The sequence below is a fragment of the Grampus griseus genome (genome assembly GCF_964374135.1).
Source record: "Grampus griseus genome assembly, chromosome: X".
Taxonomy (NCBI): Eukaryota; Metazoa; Chordata; class Mammalia; order Artiodactyla; family Delphinidae; genus Grampus; species Grampus griseus.
Window position 1 is genome coordinate 127075029 of NC_138999.1, and position 15412 is coordinate 127090440.

The 15412-nt window shown below is 47.3% G+C and overlaps 1 protein-coding gene across 3 annotated transcripts in view; it reads left to right on the forward strand.

The window, feature by feature from the left end:
• Positions 1-3722: 3722 nt before the first annotated feature.
• MTM1 (myotubularin 1) overlaps positions 3723-15412 on the forward strand; it is a 98381-nt gene continuing 86691 nt past the window's right edge. For 2 of the 3 annotated variants that reach the window (XM_082681708.1, XM_082681709.1), the window contains exon 1: positions 3723-3775. The gene's annotated coding sequence lies outside the window, so the exon portion shown is untranslated. The remainder of the gene's footprint in view (positions 3776-15412) is intronic. The other variant, XM_082681710.1, reaches the window with a different exon arrangement.

The window sequence follows — 15412 nt, forward strand, 5'->3', positions numbered from 1 at the left end:
GGCAGCCTCAGGAACCTTCCCTGAGGCTACTTCCTCCCGCCCTTTAAACCTCAACTTTACTGATGTATAATTTCTCTACAATGAAATGCACCTATTTTATGTTTAGAGCTTAATAAGTTTGGGGCATTGGTGTACAGCCACGTAATCACCATCACAATCAAAGTACAGAATGTTTCCATCACCCCCCAAACTCCCTTCTTTGTCCCTTGGCAGTCAATCCCCTTCCCATACCTCTGGCCCCACAAATCTGCTTTCTGTCAGTATAGTTTTGCCTTTCCCCAAATGTAATATACGTGGAATCATACAGTATATAACATCTTGTATATTATGTATTCTGCTTAGCATAACATTTTTGAGATTCATTCCTGTCGTAGCACGTTTCAGCGGTTCCTCCTTTTTATTGCTGAGTAGTATTCCATTGTGTGGACCTATCCCCGTTTAGCCATTCATCAGCTGATGGGAATCTGAGATGCTTACCTTTTTGACAATTATTTTTAAAAGGCTACTATGAATATTTGAATACAAGTCTTTTTAGAAACATAAGTTTCCTTGTGTCTTACATAAGTACCTAGGAGTGGTATTGCTTGGTCGTGTGTGCATTTAACTTTAGAATTCACTGCCAAACTCTTTTCCACAGTGGCTGCACCATTCTGCTGAGGCTACTTTTTAAATAAAGGGCGGGGTGGGGAGGAGGCAGCAGAAGGACTTTGCGGTTCTTTTAGAAGCAGAAGTTAGTCGTAGGCATTCATGTGTTTATTCTGCGCAACAAGCTTATGAAGTAGATATTAATATCCCCGTTTCACAGATGAGGAAATCCAGGTTCCGAGAGATGTACTTGCCCAAAGTCACACACCCAACAAATGGAAGAGCTAGAACGAGTCCAGGGGCCTTCGTGCCAATGCCCAGGGGCCTGCCCCCACCCTCTCCCACCTCTCTTCCCATCAGCCACCTGGCAGCTTGGGCACACTGCTGCCTTGACACTCTACCGCACACTCACCTCTATCCCTGCTGTGCTAGGACACAGCAACCCTGGGAAGTGGCCTTTGACTCCTTTTTTCAGAGGAAGCAGCTAACGATCAGAGGGGTGAAGTGACATTCCCAAGGCTAACAGCTTGTCTATAGAATTGCTGGGACTGGCATCCAGGTTTCCTGATTCCAAGCACTTTCTGCCAGAGCCCAGTTCCCTGTAGCTACACCGAAAAGTTTTCATTTCTGACCACTTCCGTCTCCAGCTTTCTCCTTCATAGGGACGCCCTTCCCTTTCCTCCAACTTCCTCCACTTCAGGCCCAACGGAGGGAACCTGGTAGAATAAGGTGATCGCAGCCCCCAGCCTGCATCAAGCCGAGGCGGGGTGGGGACCGCAGGGGTCAGAGTATCATCACCAGGGCCCTTGGGGTGAGTGTGCTGAGGGAGAGAAGTAGGAAATAGGCCATTTCCTCTCTCAGGCCTGCTTCTCCCCCAGGAGGCTGAGGGTGGGAGAAGGGGCATAACTAGCCAGGCCAGTGGTGTAGGCCCGTCCTGGTTCTGCCTGCTTTACTTCCCCCAACTTGGGGGAACAGGATGGAGCCCAGAACCTAGGAGGCACCTCTAGTCTGTGCCTTAGCAAAAGCAGGTGGCCATTGGTGGGGGTGGGTGCGGGATGCCCTACCCAGAAAGCTTATCGGAGAAGCAGCCTCTGTCAGGCCTACTGCTGTTCCCCCTCTGCTGTGCAGAAGCCCCTGACTGGGAGGCCTGCCATCTCTCCACAGGCCCCTGCATTTGAGGTGTGTGTGCACCTGTGAAACACGAGGAAGCCTGAAGAACCCCCAACACACACACACACACACTCACACACATACTTTGACCTGTGACCTGCAGCCCCAGCCTGAGGGAGAGCGGGACTTGGTCAAGACTACCGCCAGCTCGCCAGGGCACGGTGGGAACTCCTCTGCAGGCTTCAGCCTGTACAGTTTTCCAAGTGCTTTCACTTCTCTTCCCTGCGTGATCCTGTGATCCCGCACCTACGCTGTGAGGAAGGCGGGCAGGGGTCTCGCCCTCCATTTCACAGGCCAGAAGACTGGTCTTCTCTCCCGGCCCTTTCTGCTTGGGCTGCCTCCTTCTGGAGCTGGGCTGGGCCGGGGCTGGACCCAGGTTGGAGGTGGTGGAGAAATCTTCTTCAGTAACCACCTCCTTAGGACGAGGAGTGTCCTTGCTCTGTGCCCTGCCCCTCGCCCCCCACTCCCATTGAGCGAAGGGTTTCAGCCTCATCCTTGAACGCAGTGCCTACGGTAGGCAAGGCCGCCCACCCAGCGGCCGTCCTCCCTCCATCCAACCACAGGTCCCTCTCGCCCTCTGCTCCAAGACTCACAGGTTCGGGGAATCTGGTTACTGACGCAATGCATGCGATCAAGAAGCTTTTACTGAGCACTCTTTGAAATCGGGTACAAAAGTGAATGTGCTTCAAAGAAGTTCCCAGTCTGGGGAGAGGAGTTGACAGGGAAGAAGGGTAAGCACTTCTCATCAGTGCTCTGAGAAGGGCTCTGGGGGAGGGGGGAGCTTCTAATTCTGCCTGGTCCCGAGCAAGTGCTATTCTGCTCCTTTCTAGGAGTCTGGTCAATCCAGGAGAAAGGAAGAACAAGCGTAAGGGGCTGGAGGGAGGAAAGAACAGTGGTGCATCCTGAGAATAGAAAGAAGTTCCCTGTGATTAGACCAGAACTTGGAGTGAAGAGAGAAGGAAGAGGCACATTGGGAGAAGTGGCTGAAGAGTAGGTGGGGTTCGCGTCTGAAGGGCCTTGTTACTCAGATGAGGAATCTTGACTCTTCAATAGCGTTAATATGTGTGTGTATATATATATATAATGATATATGGTTATTTACACACACAGACACACATATAGTGGTGTCGTGTTTTTAGATGCTGGAGTACTAAGAATAGAAGAGGCAAAAAACGGCATGTTAAAGTAATCCTATTTACCGTCATTTACCTGAGCTGCTTATGTATAATTATAATGTAGCACAAGGACAATTACAGATATTCTATGAGTATTTTTTTCTAATTACACACTGAATTATCTTCCTGAAATTGTCTTTTTTTCTTTTCCTTTCTTTTTCCTGGGTTAATAGTCGCCTGTCCCAAACCTCAAAAAAGTAGAAGGAACTTTGTCCTGAAATGTTTACTTTCACTAAGTCTCAAGAGAGTTCTTGTAAAGGTGCTGACGTAGCATGAAGGACACCAGAGTCAGTGAAATTTTTTTCCCTTACAGTATCTCAACTTCACGCAGCCAGCCCTATGAGCCCCCAAATAGCTCAATTTAGCGACAGCCGCTAAAGTTTTATCTAGAGAAGTTTTCCCTCTGGGTTTCCCCCTTATTGGAGAAAAACAGGGAGACGCAAAGAGTAATTCTCGGACTACACTTCCCAGCGGCCTCCGCTCGGCGCCTAGTCCAACTTCCCTTAACAGGGGTGGTCCCTAGCATCTTGGTCCCGCCCATTCCCGGCACCGTATTTAGAACTACAACTCCTAGCTGTCTCCGCGCGCCGGGCCCCCGAAACAAGGTTTCCCAGCAGCCTCCAGGGCGAAGAGCCCCGCCCCTCGGGGCTGCTCCCCAGACTTGGCCGGCGCCCTCTACCCGCCCCGCCCCCGGCACGTGACACACCCCCACCAACCGGCGCGTGGAGGAGGGCGGCGGGCGGTGGCCGAGGGCGGGGAGGCCGCAGGGGGCGGGCCCTGGAGGGGGCGGAGCGGGGCCCGGGAGCCGAGCAGCCTGGCAACGGCGGTGGCGCCCGGACCCCGAGGTGGGTGCGCGGTCGCGGCTGGCCTGGCTCCGAGCCGGGCGCTGCGGGGACCTGTGGTGGTGGGGGGGCCGGGAGGAGGAAGTTGGGACTCCCGGGGCCGGCAAGTCCCACGGGGCCTCGCAGCACCCGCGGAGGTGGGCGGGGGGAGGGGGGTTAGCCCGAGTGCCTTCGCTGTCCCGGCCGGCTAGGGCTGAGGCCGGGGAGCAGCAGGCAGGTGCCTCCGGCTTCCCTCGTTCTCCCCGCCCAAGGTCCCGGGCCGGCGGCGGGCGAAGGTAGGGACAGGAATCGGGCCGGGAGGCTGGGGGAGTGGGGGCGTCGCAGCCGCTGCCCGGACTTTCCTTCCCCGTCCCAGGGCGGCGAGCGGGCCGAGCGGCCGCCCTGCCTCCCCGGCGACGCGCCGCGGCTGGTCTTCACCCTGGCCCTCCGGGCGGGGCGGGAGCCTGCCGCATCCCCGTGGGTCCTGCGGAGGGGCCGTAGCCCGGCAGTGTCCGCGAAGACTCGATCGGCGCTCCTGGACAGTGTTTCTGTGCCATGCACGGGAGGTTTGTCTGCTTTTGCAACAGTTGAGGGAAGATCTGAGGAGGGAACGGTTAGTTCCCTGATACGCAGTCGGAAGTATGCACAGGCACGAGCAAGCGCCCGTTGCCGGGTTGCCTCCCTTAACTGTCTTGCTGCGCTCAGGAAGTGAAAACTAATTTTAGTTTTTGCCTAAGCAAATATGAAATCAGTCTGCTGAAAAACCCATATCACGGGCTTTATAGACGCATGCAAAGTGTGAAGCGAAGTGGATTGAGACTGGTTTTTAAACAGACATAGTAGACCTTCACAAGAATGGAATCATGCCGTATTAGAATTGACTGGGACCTTTAAGTTTATATTGTTTCCCCGTTAGGGAAGCTAAGGCCCAGAGAGGTTAACTAATGTGACAACTTAATGGCAACTTAAAGGCAAAGCTAATATCACAAGGCAGGTTTCTGGGGGCATCTCAGCATCTGTGTAGCCTGGGTAGTTTTTATCACAGCTCAGTTTTGTTCCTTGTGAAGTATCCACCGTAGAGTCTAGAGACCGAGCCAGCGATTTTGTTGTAGTCCAAACCATGTTTGAATTACCCTCAAAACCAGTTTACCAGCCAAATAAGACTCTTGGGCTTGTTCATTTATAGACAGCTTTCCCTTTCATCCAACATATATATTGGGCATGATCACTTGTTCACCAGATTTGACTCTGAATGACTTTTGGCTGTTTCACAAAACCCAATATACCCTTGAGAGATTCCACAGCATGCAGTAGGTTCAAACCAGAGGTCCTGCCACTGTGTAGCAGCTTCCCGAGGTACTTGAAAGTGGAGAGCGTCCGTAGGGGCTTTTAGAGTCTAGTATGGTTATTCAACGATTGGTCTCCTTACCTTAAAATTCTAACTTGTATTTATTAAGTTGTCAGTGGTTTCATTCATTAAACGCAGAATGCCCATGCTGTGCCCGCAGTGTCCTGAGTGCCGGGAAGACGGCAGACGGCACCACTGACGAGGTCCCTGCCTTACAGAGCTTCTGTGTGGGGAAGCGGACAATAAAAAAATAAACAATGATAGATTTTCCGGCGGAGATGAGCGCTATGAGGAAGAATAGAGCTCTGAAACTCTGACATGACCATGCAGCAGGCCAGCATGATTGAGCGGGGGTTGGGTATCACTTAGCATCGCTAGTGTTAGATGGCCAGCGGCGGCTCCATTAAAGCAAATCGCCAAATCCAAAAGTAAATCTGTCTGAATCCGGGAGATCCTACGGGGTCATCATTTCTCCAGCCATTGCCTCTTGGATGATAAGTTTGTCACAGCCTCATTTTTACTTGCGTTTTCCCCTCCCATGCAAACAGTAAGTGGTTTCAAACACCCAGGGAGGCGCCCTTCAAATCCCTCGCAGTCTCAGTAGCTGCCTCACTCCAGCTACGGAAGGCCCTGCTGACCGAGGTCAGGGTTAGGTGTTGATCCCATGCCAGTGTCTGCTGGCTGCGAGCTACCTGACACAAGGATTTCTCTTCCCGCACATTGGTTTGTACTGGGAACCTATCATGTGAAGGGATCCTCATTCCTTGTGTTGTGTGCTTTGTAAAGAAACTAGTTCAATTTGAAAGTAGTTCTAGAGTCAAGAGGCGCCCAACTTCCCCAGAAGAGTGCCAATGAAATGGCATTAGTGATAACTTACCATAGAGTTTCATCTGCTTAGTACCTTTTCAGTTCTTTCCTTTTCTGTATGTTCAGTGGCTTCAAAGCAAATGTTTTCATTTTTATAGGTTCCGAAAAATCATTAAAGTTACCCAAAAAATACGCCCATATTCTTTGTTCCAAAATGAAAGGAGGATTAACAGAATGTAGTTACTTTAAAAACCACTGAAAGAACATGGGGTTCTTGCTCTTACTGGGGGCTCCAAAATAAGGAGAAAAGCGGAGCCTCTTCAAGGCTTAGGCGACATTTTGAACTGGTGGCCAAGGATTTCAAAAGGCCAGAGTTTTTCTTATTTCCAAAGTTTTTTCAATTTTATCAGAGAATAAGAGGTTGTTTTCATTACTTGCTAGTAATTTCCCTTCCCTGTTTCTGACCTCTTTGAAGTTCTGCTTTCTTTCTTTTCTAGTTTCTCTGTTCATTATTCCTTTTTGGCAGATGGGGGGACAGGGGCTGTCGTTCACCTTTAAGGTGTTTACTCAGGATTTGAATCCTATCTAACTTTGGGCGAGTTCCATACCTCTGTGCCTCAGCTTCCTTGTCTGTAAGATGAAGATACTAACAACAGTACCTTCCTCCCGGGGCTGTTGGCCTGCCTGCGTGGTAAGGCATGTTAGGTGCTTACAGTAGCATCTTACACATAGTAGGCACTCAAGAAATGTTAACTGTTATTGACTTGAGCTACATGGAACTCCTTTCTTTTAAAGGAAAAAAAATGATTCTAACCATGTCCCAGTAAACTTTGGGAAATCCAGTAAAGCATGATTTTCTAGACATTTCCCTGCATTTCATTGCTGACCCGAGCTTTGAGTTTCAGGTGACATTGGCAGCAGCTCACACAGTTCCTGCACGGCTAAGTTCTCTAAAGAGAACTTTCTGTTTGGACTCAGAAATTACTCGAGCCCATATTTTGTTTGTTGCTACAGACAGGAATAGAGCAAGAGAGGCTTTCTTCCAGTTCCTCTCCCTCGAGAGCCAGAGAGGACCAGGAGACCCAGTTGGGGTTAGTCGAGTGAGATCCAGTTGCCATCCTGTAGTCAGAGGATGGTTTCTCATGGTAAATGTTTACAACGGATTTATCCACATGACCACCAGGAGAGTTGCATCCTTTTCTTTTTAAGAATGTAGCAGGCATCTCTTTAGAAAATCGGCATCGTGCACTAGTGCTTTCTATTTCTACCCGGAGGAACAAAGAGTGGTAAAGGAGCCTTGTGTCTGTGGGAGGTGGTAGGAAGCCCCTTCTTAACTCCATGACACTGGACAAGTCATTTCGCCTCGCTGCTGGTGCTTCCTCCATTTGTAAGCTAGAGCTAAGACAGCCTGCACCACCAAGCTCCCAGAACTCTTCAGAGAATCCAGTGTGCACCAACGTCCTTTGGAGACTGTACGGCGTTATTATTATTGCATCTGTGGGCGTTATTATTATTGCATCCGTGCGTTATATAAGCCGTCGCTATTTGGAGAACTGGTGTGAGAGGGCAGCATCCTTCCTGTTCTTGGCCCATCTGCCCCCGAGCTGTAGGTGTGGCCTCTCTGACCCCCACCCCCAGCTTCTGTCAGCACTGAAATATGCAAGTGTTTTGTTACCTCTCTCAGACCTGAAGCCATTGGTACACTTTGTGAGCTTCCATTTTGTTTATTCCTAAAATGATAGTACTGTGTAGCCAACAATCCCAGGGCGATAACGAGGCGATCTCTGCACCAGGGAATATTGCCTGCCTTTCCTGTCTCAGAATGGAAGCCTTTCCTTTTTTACATCAACACTTTACCTTAGCTCCACAATGCAGCTTGAGGCCCTGCCGAGTTCCTCCACTCCTGGGGACGGGATGGGAAGAAATCCAGGGACTTGATTGCTCTCCGGGTCCACAGCACCTTCCCTGTTCGAACAGGATGGGTGCCGAGTGCTCCTTTCTTGTTACTTGAATTTGTTCCTCGGTATCTTGAAATGACTCCATAAGTAGCTTTGAAATTTCATGTATGTTTAGTATTGCTCTTCCTTGACTCTCTTGTGATATGTAACACCTGTGTATTTCAGCAGTAATTTTTTTCATCTTCCAAGCTTGTAATAAAGAGGGCTGAGGTTGAAGACGTTTTTCCTGGGCAGGTGAAACCTAACATGGCCCTGTACACGCAGCGGACATTTAGTGAATGTTCTTTGACTTGAACTGGACAAGGGGGCATAGCTTAGAATTGTTGGGATGTGTTCATTTCAACAAATTCTGTTATCTTTCTGGAGATCAGAGTATGGGATGAGTGTACAAGATGAAAGGGAGCTCATGCTTAGTCTTTCTTTCCATGGTCAGTTAGCAAATGAATAAGAAAGCACTGAGTCCAGTGGGGCGAGAGGTCCCACACGTTGCTTTCCTACCTTTTTCTTCCCAGCTTCTGGACTTTCAGACTATTGTCACCAGTAGTTTGAGTTTAGGTTTGTTTTTTGCTTTGCTTGTTGGTACGTTTGGGGGTGGGAAGGGGTAAGGGAAGTTGAAGGTAATAATTGAAAGTAAAAGTAGAAGTAACTTGTTTGTAACTCATTCAGCTCGTATTCCCTTGCCTACAGACCTCGGGGACACGGTGTTGCCCTTTCCTTACCTTGTGATAATTGTCATATATTGCTGTCTTGTCCTTGGGCATTTTGCGAGGAGCCTCTTCCAACAGAAGGGGCTGCTCCGCCAGGGGGTCCTACTTTCACCTTCACAGGAGCTCTTGAGGTGGAGGTGGGTCATACAGGGGATTCTTAGCGTCAGGTGGTGTGGCTTGAAATGCCCTTGTATGACCCTCAAGTTCCTTTATGGCCCTGGGACGACTTAGGCGGGGACTGAGCTGTCAGGGTTCATTCCAGCAGGCCAGGAATCCGCCCGAACAGTTTTACTGGAAGAGGAAATGTACCTGCGCAGCAGTGAGCAGCTGCGACCTGTCAGTACTAACCGTGCGTCACAGTGAGAAGGAAGATTGCACTCGGTTTCAGTGAGACCCCAGGAGGGTGCTGCTGCCGTTGACACTGGTTGTGTGGCAGGCAGGACAGAAGAACCCCCAATCCAGATTCCATTTTGAGCTTCCTGGTCCTGAGATGTTCTTGCACATGTCGGTGCTCCTGGATCTGTCAGAGACGGTGGGAGTCGCTGCCACCCTCCCAGGTGGAGGACAGTCGGAGCTGGCCCTCACCTCTCTGTAGCCCTTGCTGCGAGACATAATAACTGATTTTTTAAAGTTGAGGCTGAATGTAACCCTGCCACCATTTCCTTTCCTCACTATTATCAACTCTGAAATGATATGATCCTTTCTCCAGAGCTTCCCATCATGTCTGTGCCACAAAACAGTTTTTCCTTGTTGATAAAATTGTTCTGATGCCTCTGCTCCTGGGAGCTTAGGAGAAATGCAGAATCTTAGGCCCCTGTAGACCTACACAACCAGAATCTGCAGGCTAACAAGACCCCCAGGTGATCTGTATGTAAATTAAAGTTTGAGAAAGTTGGTCTAAGTAGCAGTTCGCATCCCGGCTTCCGGATCCTTTGGGACCAGGCTGTTCATTAGAAAAATAATTCAAGCCACATGTGTAATCCCGTTTTCCTAGTAGCCGCATTAAAAAAGACAGATGAAATCAATTTTTATAATATATATTATTCAACCCAGTATGTCCAAAATATTATCATTTCAACATGCAATCAGTATGATAATTAGTGAGACGTTCCCCTCCCCTTATTTGCACTAAGTTGTGGAAATCCAGCAGGTGTTTTACACCTACAGCACGCCTGTTGGGACTAGCCATATTTCAGGCTCCACATACTAGTAGCTCCAAGTGTTGGACAGAATAGCTTTGAGAGATACAGTTTGGCCTTGATTTGTTGATGATGTCATCAGATTTGCTGTCCATGCTCAAAGAGCAGTTAGAGCTTCTGCTGCCTGGGTAGTAACTTGCATTAACGTTCGGTGTAATCGGTGCAGAGCCCTTTGCCCGGTGCTACCGCGTACATCTCATCTGAATCCTCACAACTTTGTTTCAGAGAGTTCTTCTCAGGGTTTCAGCTTGGTAACCTGTAGTGAAAAATCGCCATCGGTAGACGTGTGGAATGCAAGCTTCTTTCTCGGGGGCATCTTCAAAGGACTCAAGGGACGCCTCTCCTCTGGCTCAGGGCGGAAATGGAAGCTTCCTTGCGCGCTGCGGACCTGCAGACCCGTGGTTGGCCACGCTGGCTGCTCATTAGAATCACCTGGGGAGCCTTAACGACCTGCTGCCCCAGCCCCACCAAGACATTCAGATTTATTTGATGGGGTGGGAGGGAAGAGATCAGACATCTGCATTTTAAAGAAGTGCTCTGGGTGATTCTGGCGTGCCGCCCAGCTCGAGAGCAGCTGTCCGCAGCTTTGCTGCGCCGATAACCACCCGGACTTGGGGTTGAAGTGCAGATCCTGACTCAGGGGGACGGGGACGGGCAGAGAGCCCTCCTCCCGCAGGGGACGCGGATGCTGGAGCCGCGGCCCGAGCTCTGACTCCGAGGAACCTGCGCTCCAGAATCACCTGAGGGCGGTTCCCAAGCTCCAAGTTCCCTGGCAGCTAGCCTGGAGTTTCTGATTCAGGAGGTTTGGGGTGGGGCCCGGGATCTGTACTGAAGAAGGCGCGATGTTTTCCATATTTCACCACAAAGTATTATGTTGACTTTAGGGTTTGCGTAGGCGCATTTCTAGTGCACTTTTTTGGGGGGCGGGGTGGTGCAAATGGATGTTGAGTTTTATCAACCCCCGTTTCTGCCTTTATGGAGATTTGTCCCTCACCCTTTAAACCTGTTAATGCGATGGGCTATTTTAAGGGATTTTCTAATATAACTTGGTAGCGTTAACCAGGTTTGCATTGCTGGCATGGACGCGTTTCTTACTGCTGGGTTTGTTTGGTAATATTTTCTCCAGGATCTTTACATCTGTATTTGTGAGTGAGATTGGGCTTTAATTTTACTTTCCTCTACTGTCTTTGTCTAGCTTAGTATCGTTTTGCTAGCCTTATACAGTGAGTGAGAGCATTCCCTTTTTCTGGTCTCTGGAAGATTGTATAAAACTGGAGTTATTCGTTCCTTGAATATTTAGTAGAACTTGCCCCAGAGCCAGCTGTGCCTGGTGCTTTTGGTGTGGGAAGGTTTAAACTACCAGTTAATATCTGCCGGATCTGTACTTACGTCCGTCCGTCTTTTCATTCTTAAATCTTCATATTGTTTGTGCCTTCTCTCTTTCTTCTTGATGAGCCTTACCAAAGGTTTGTCTAGTTGTGGTTATGCACTGTGAGGTTTGTCACTGTGTAGAAAGGAATGAGCAGAATTATATTCTCCAGCGTCTTTTTGATTAACTTTAATGAAATGATATGATTTGAAAGTCAGATTTTTATCAAGGTATATTCTGAAAAGCTTTACTTTCACTCCTGTCTCCTGCCAGCCATGCTGTTTCTTCCAGCCACTCCAATCAATATTATTAGTTTTTAGTTCATTCTTCTGTGTTTCTTCTTTTGCACATTTGAGCTAGTGCGCACGTGCGTGCGCCCCCCCACACTTTCACACTTACTGCATTTCCTTCCTTTTCTTACACAAAAAAAGCATACTACATACACTATTCAGCCTCTTGCTTTCTTTTTTTTAAAATAAATTTATTTATTTTTGGCTGCATTGGGTGTTCGTTGCTGTGCACGGGCTTTCTCAAGTTGCAGGGAGCGGGGGGCCCCTCTTCGTTGCGTTGCGCAGGCTTCTCATTGCGGTGGCTTCTCTTGTGGAGCACGGGCTCTAGGTGCGCGGACTTCAGTAGCTGTGGCCCGCGGGCTCAGTAGTTGTGGCCCGCAGGCTCTAGGGCGCAGGCTTAGTAGTTACGGCGCATGGGCTTAGTTGCTCCGCGGCACGTGGGATCTTCCCGGACCAGGGCTCGAACCTATGTCTCCTGCATTGGCAGGTGGATTCTTAACCACTGTACCGCTAGGGAAGTCCCAGCCTCTTGCTGTCTTCACTTAAAATATACCCTTGAAATCTTTTTTTTTTTTTTTTTTTTTGCGGTACGCGGGCCTCTCACTGCTGTGGCCTCTCCCGTTGCGGAGCACAGGCTCCGGACGCTCAGGCTCAACAGCCATGGCTCACGGGCCCAGCTGCTCCGCGGCATGTGGGATCCTCCCGGACCGGGGCACGAACCCGTGTCCCCTGCATTGGCAGGCGGACTCTCAACCACTGCGCCACCAGGGAAGCCCCCTTGAAATCTTTTTGTCTTCATTTTCTCTTCTTTCTTTGGATTTATTCTGCTGCTTGGATGTTTCAAAACACAGTATTTTTATTATTATTTAGTTCTAATATATTCTGATTTCCATTGTGATTATTTCATTCACAATGGAGTTGTTTAGAAGTTTATTTTTAAATTTACAAAAGTTTTCTAGGTATTTTAAAAACCGATTTCTAAGTTAACTGCATGATGGTCAGAGAATGTGGTCTGAATACTAGTAGTTCTTTGAAGTGATTTGATGGTAGGTTTATATAGATAGTATTTTGTGGTTGGCTTCTTTCATTTAGTGTAAAGCTTTTTATATTCATCCATGTTTTGTCATTCATCATGTATCAGCAGTTGGTGACTTTCTTTTGCTAAGTACTATTCCATAGTTTGGCTGTAACAGTATGTCCATGCACTAGTTGAGGAACATTTGAGTTAATTCCGTTTTTTGGCCATTATGAATAAAGCTGCTATGAACATTTGCTTACAAGTCCTTGTGTGGACTCATATTTTCATTTGTCTTGTGTAAATACTTAGGTGTGGCATTGCCAGGCCATATGCTTTGTGTATGTTTAACTTTACAAGAAACTGTCGCGCTATTCTCCGGTGTCTGTGCAGTTTTGCGTTCCCATCCCACTGGCAAAGTGAAGTATGAGAGTTCTGCTTGGGCCACGTTCTCACTAACATTTGTTACTGTCGGTCCCGTTAAATTGTAGCCATTGCAGTGGGTGTGTCATAGTAGTTCATTGTGCGTGTTCCTAATGACTAATGATGGTGAGTATGTCTTGTGCTTGTTGAGCATTTGTATATCTCCTTTGATGAAGTGTCCGCTCAGATCTTTTGCCTGTTTCTTACTGGATTGTCTGTCAGTTCTTTATATATTGATATTTTGGATACAGGCCTTTATTAGATAGGTCATTTGCAAGTACTTTCTCCTGAACTGTGATTTACAGTTTCATTTTCTAAACTGTGCCTTTGAAAGAGCAAAGGTTTTTAATTTTGATGAAGTCCAGTTTATTGGGTTTTTTTTCTCTTATGGTTTATGCTTTTTGTGCTCTAAAAAAACTTTGCCTAAGTTCACAAAGATTCCCCCTGTGTCTCCCTCTAGACTTTTGCAGTTTTAGCTCTTTGTTTAGACCTATTTGGGCAGATAGACCCTAGGGTGGCACCCCTGATTTCTGCCCTCCACCCCCATGTTCATACCCTGTGTAATCCCTTCCCTTGAGTATACAGCTTTCTGAGACCTTGAGCAGAGGATCCCGGTAAGGCATGCCCAGACTCCTGACCCATGACCCGCACAAACTGTGAGATAATTAACCTGTGTTGTTTACAGCTATTAAGTTTGTAATACAACAGTATAAAACTAATACTTATGTGCTTCACTTCAAGTTAATTTTGCATATTGTGTGAAGTAAGGGTCAAGATTCACTTATTTCCATATGGACATCAAATTGTTCCAGCATCATTTGTGGAAAAGACTGTCCTTTTCCCATTGAATAACCTTGTTACCTTTGTTGGAAGTCAATTAACCATTGCTAGGACCTCCAAAAGGTGGGCCTAATTCTGCAGTCTGTTCTGTTCCATTGATCTATATGTCTAATCTTATGATGCCAGAACCACACAGTCTTGATTACTGAGGCATTATAGTAAGTTTGGAAATCGGGTAGTGGAAGTACTCCAACTTTGTTCTTTTTTATTCCCCCTCCCCCCCGCAAGACTATTTTGGCTATTCTTGGTTCCATATAAATTTCAGAATCATCTTGTCAATTTCTATGACAAAGCCTGCTGGGATTTGGTAGAGATTGCATTGAATCTGTGGATCAATATTGACATCATAACAATGTTGAGTGTTCTGATCCTTGAGCATGATATGTTTCTCCATGTATTTAGGTTGTCTTTACTTTTTCTCAGCAGTGTTTTACAGTTTTCAGTGTATGGATCTTGTACACATTTTTGTTAAATGCATCCCTAAATATTTCATTTTTTAAATTATGCAGATGATACTTTTATACTTCAGTGTTCATTTGTCCATTGCTAATGATACAAATACATTTTTTATGTTGATATTGTATATCATGCTGACTTACTAAATTTATTTACTAGTTCTACTAGTTTTTCTCTAGTATTCTTAGGATTTTTTACACAAGTGACCATGTCTGCAAATACAATTTTAAGTCTTCCTTTCAATATGTTATGTCCTTTATTTCTTTTTCTTGTCTTATTAAAGTTGCTAGGATCTCTAAAATATATCAAATGCAAGCCATAAGACCAACCATCCTTGCCTTATTCCCACACTTGGTGGGAAAGCATTGCATCTTTCACCATTAAGTAGATGTTAGTTATAGGTTTTCCATCGGTTACTTTATCTATTCCTAGTTTGCTGAGATTTTTTTTAAAGAATCAGTATTAGATGTTGAATTATGTTTGTAGAAGCTATGTCTCAGATATAATCTTCAGGAAGATAGTACACCTCATGAATAGCCCTGTTGACTCTACATATCACCACATTCACACTATTATCAACCACCACTACCCAGCTTTTCCTCCATCTGGAGCTTGGGGATTCTTTTATTTTTCTGTGGATCAGCGCATACAGTCATCCCTCAGTATCCATGAGGGATTGCTTCCAGGACCCGCTGTGGATGCCAGAACCCATGGATGCTCAAGTGCCATCGTCAGCCCTCTGGATCTCTGGGTTCTGCATCCGTAGATATGGAGGGCCGACTGTATTGCTCCTTCAAAAGCCATGGCAATTCTGTGTCGGAGTCATGTGTCATTGTTATGGTACTGGAATTTCTTCATCTTCTTTCTTTGCCATTCTTTTGACACGGTTTTGGTTCCTCTTCATCTCCTTGCCTTTTTTATTTCTGCCTTTTTTTCTTTGATTATTTCTTCCACATCTGTGAAAACTTCCTCCATGCTAATAGTGCCAAGTTCTTGAAGTGTGTGCATGTGTGTGTGTGTCTGTAGCAGGGATGGGTAGCCACTTGTATTTGTGGCTGGAATAATAGGTAACTGCCCCAAGTAGGAAGATAACCGTTGTCCATACTGTGGGTCACTGCAAGTCTCTTTCTGAAACTACAAGGCTTCTAGCGAAGCCAGTCTTTGGAGATTCCCTTTAGACACTCCTTTAACTGCTATGGCAAAGTGCCTATTGCCCAGGCTACGAGTCCTGCTGCTGATCTTTGTTAAC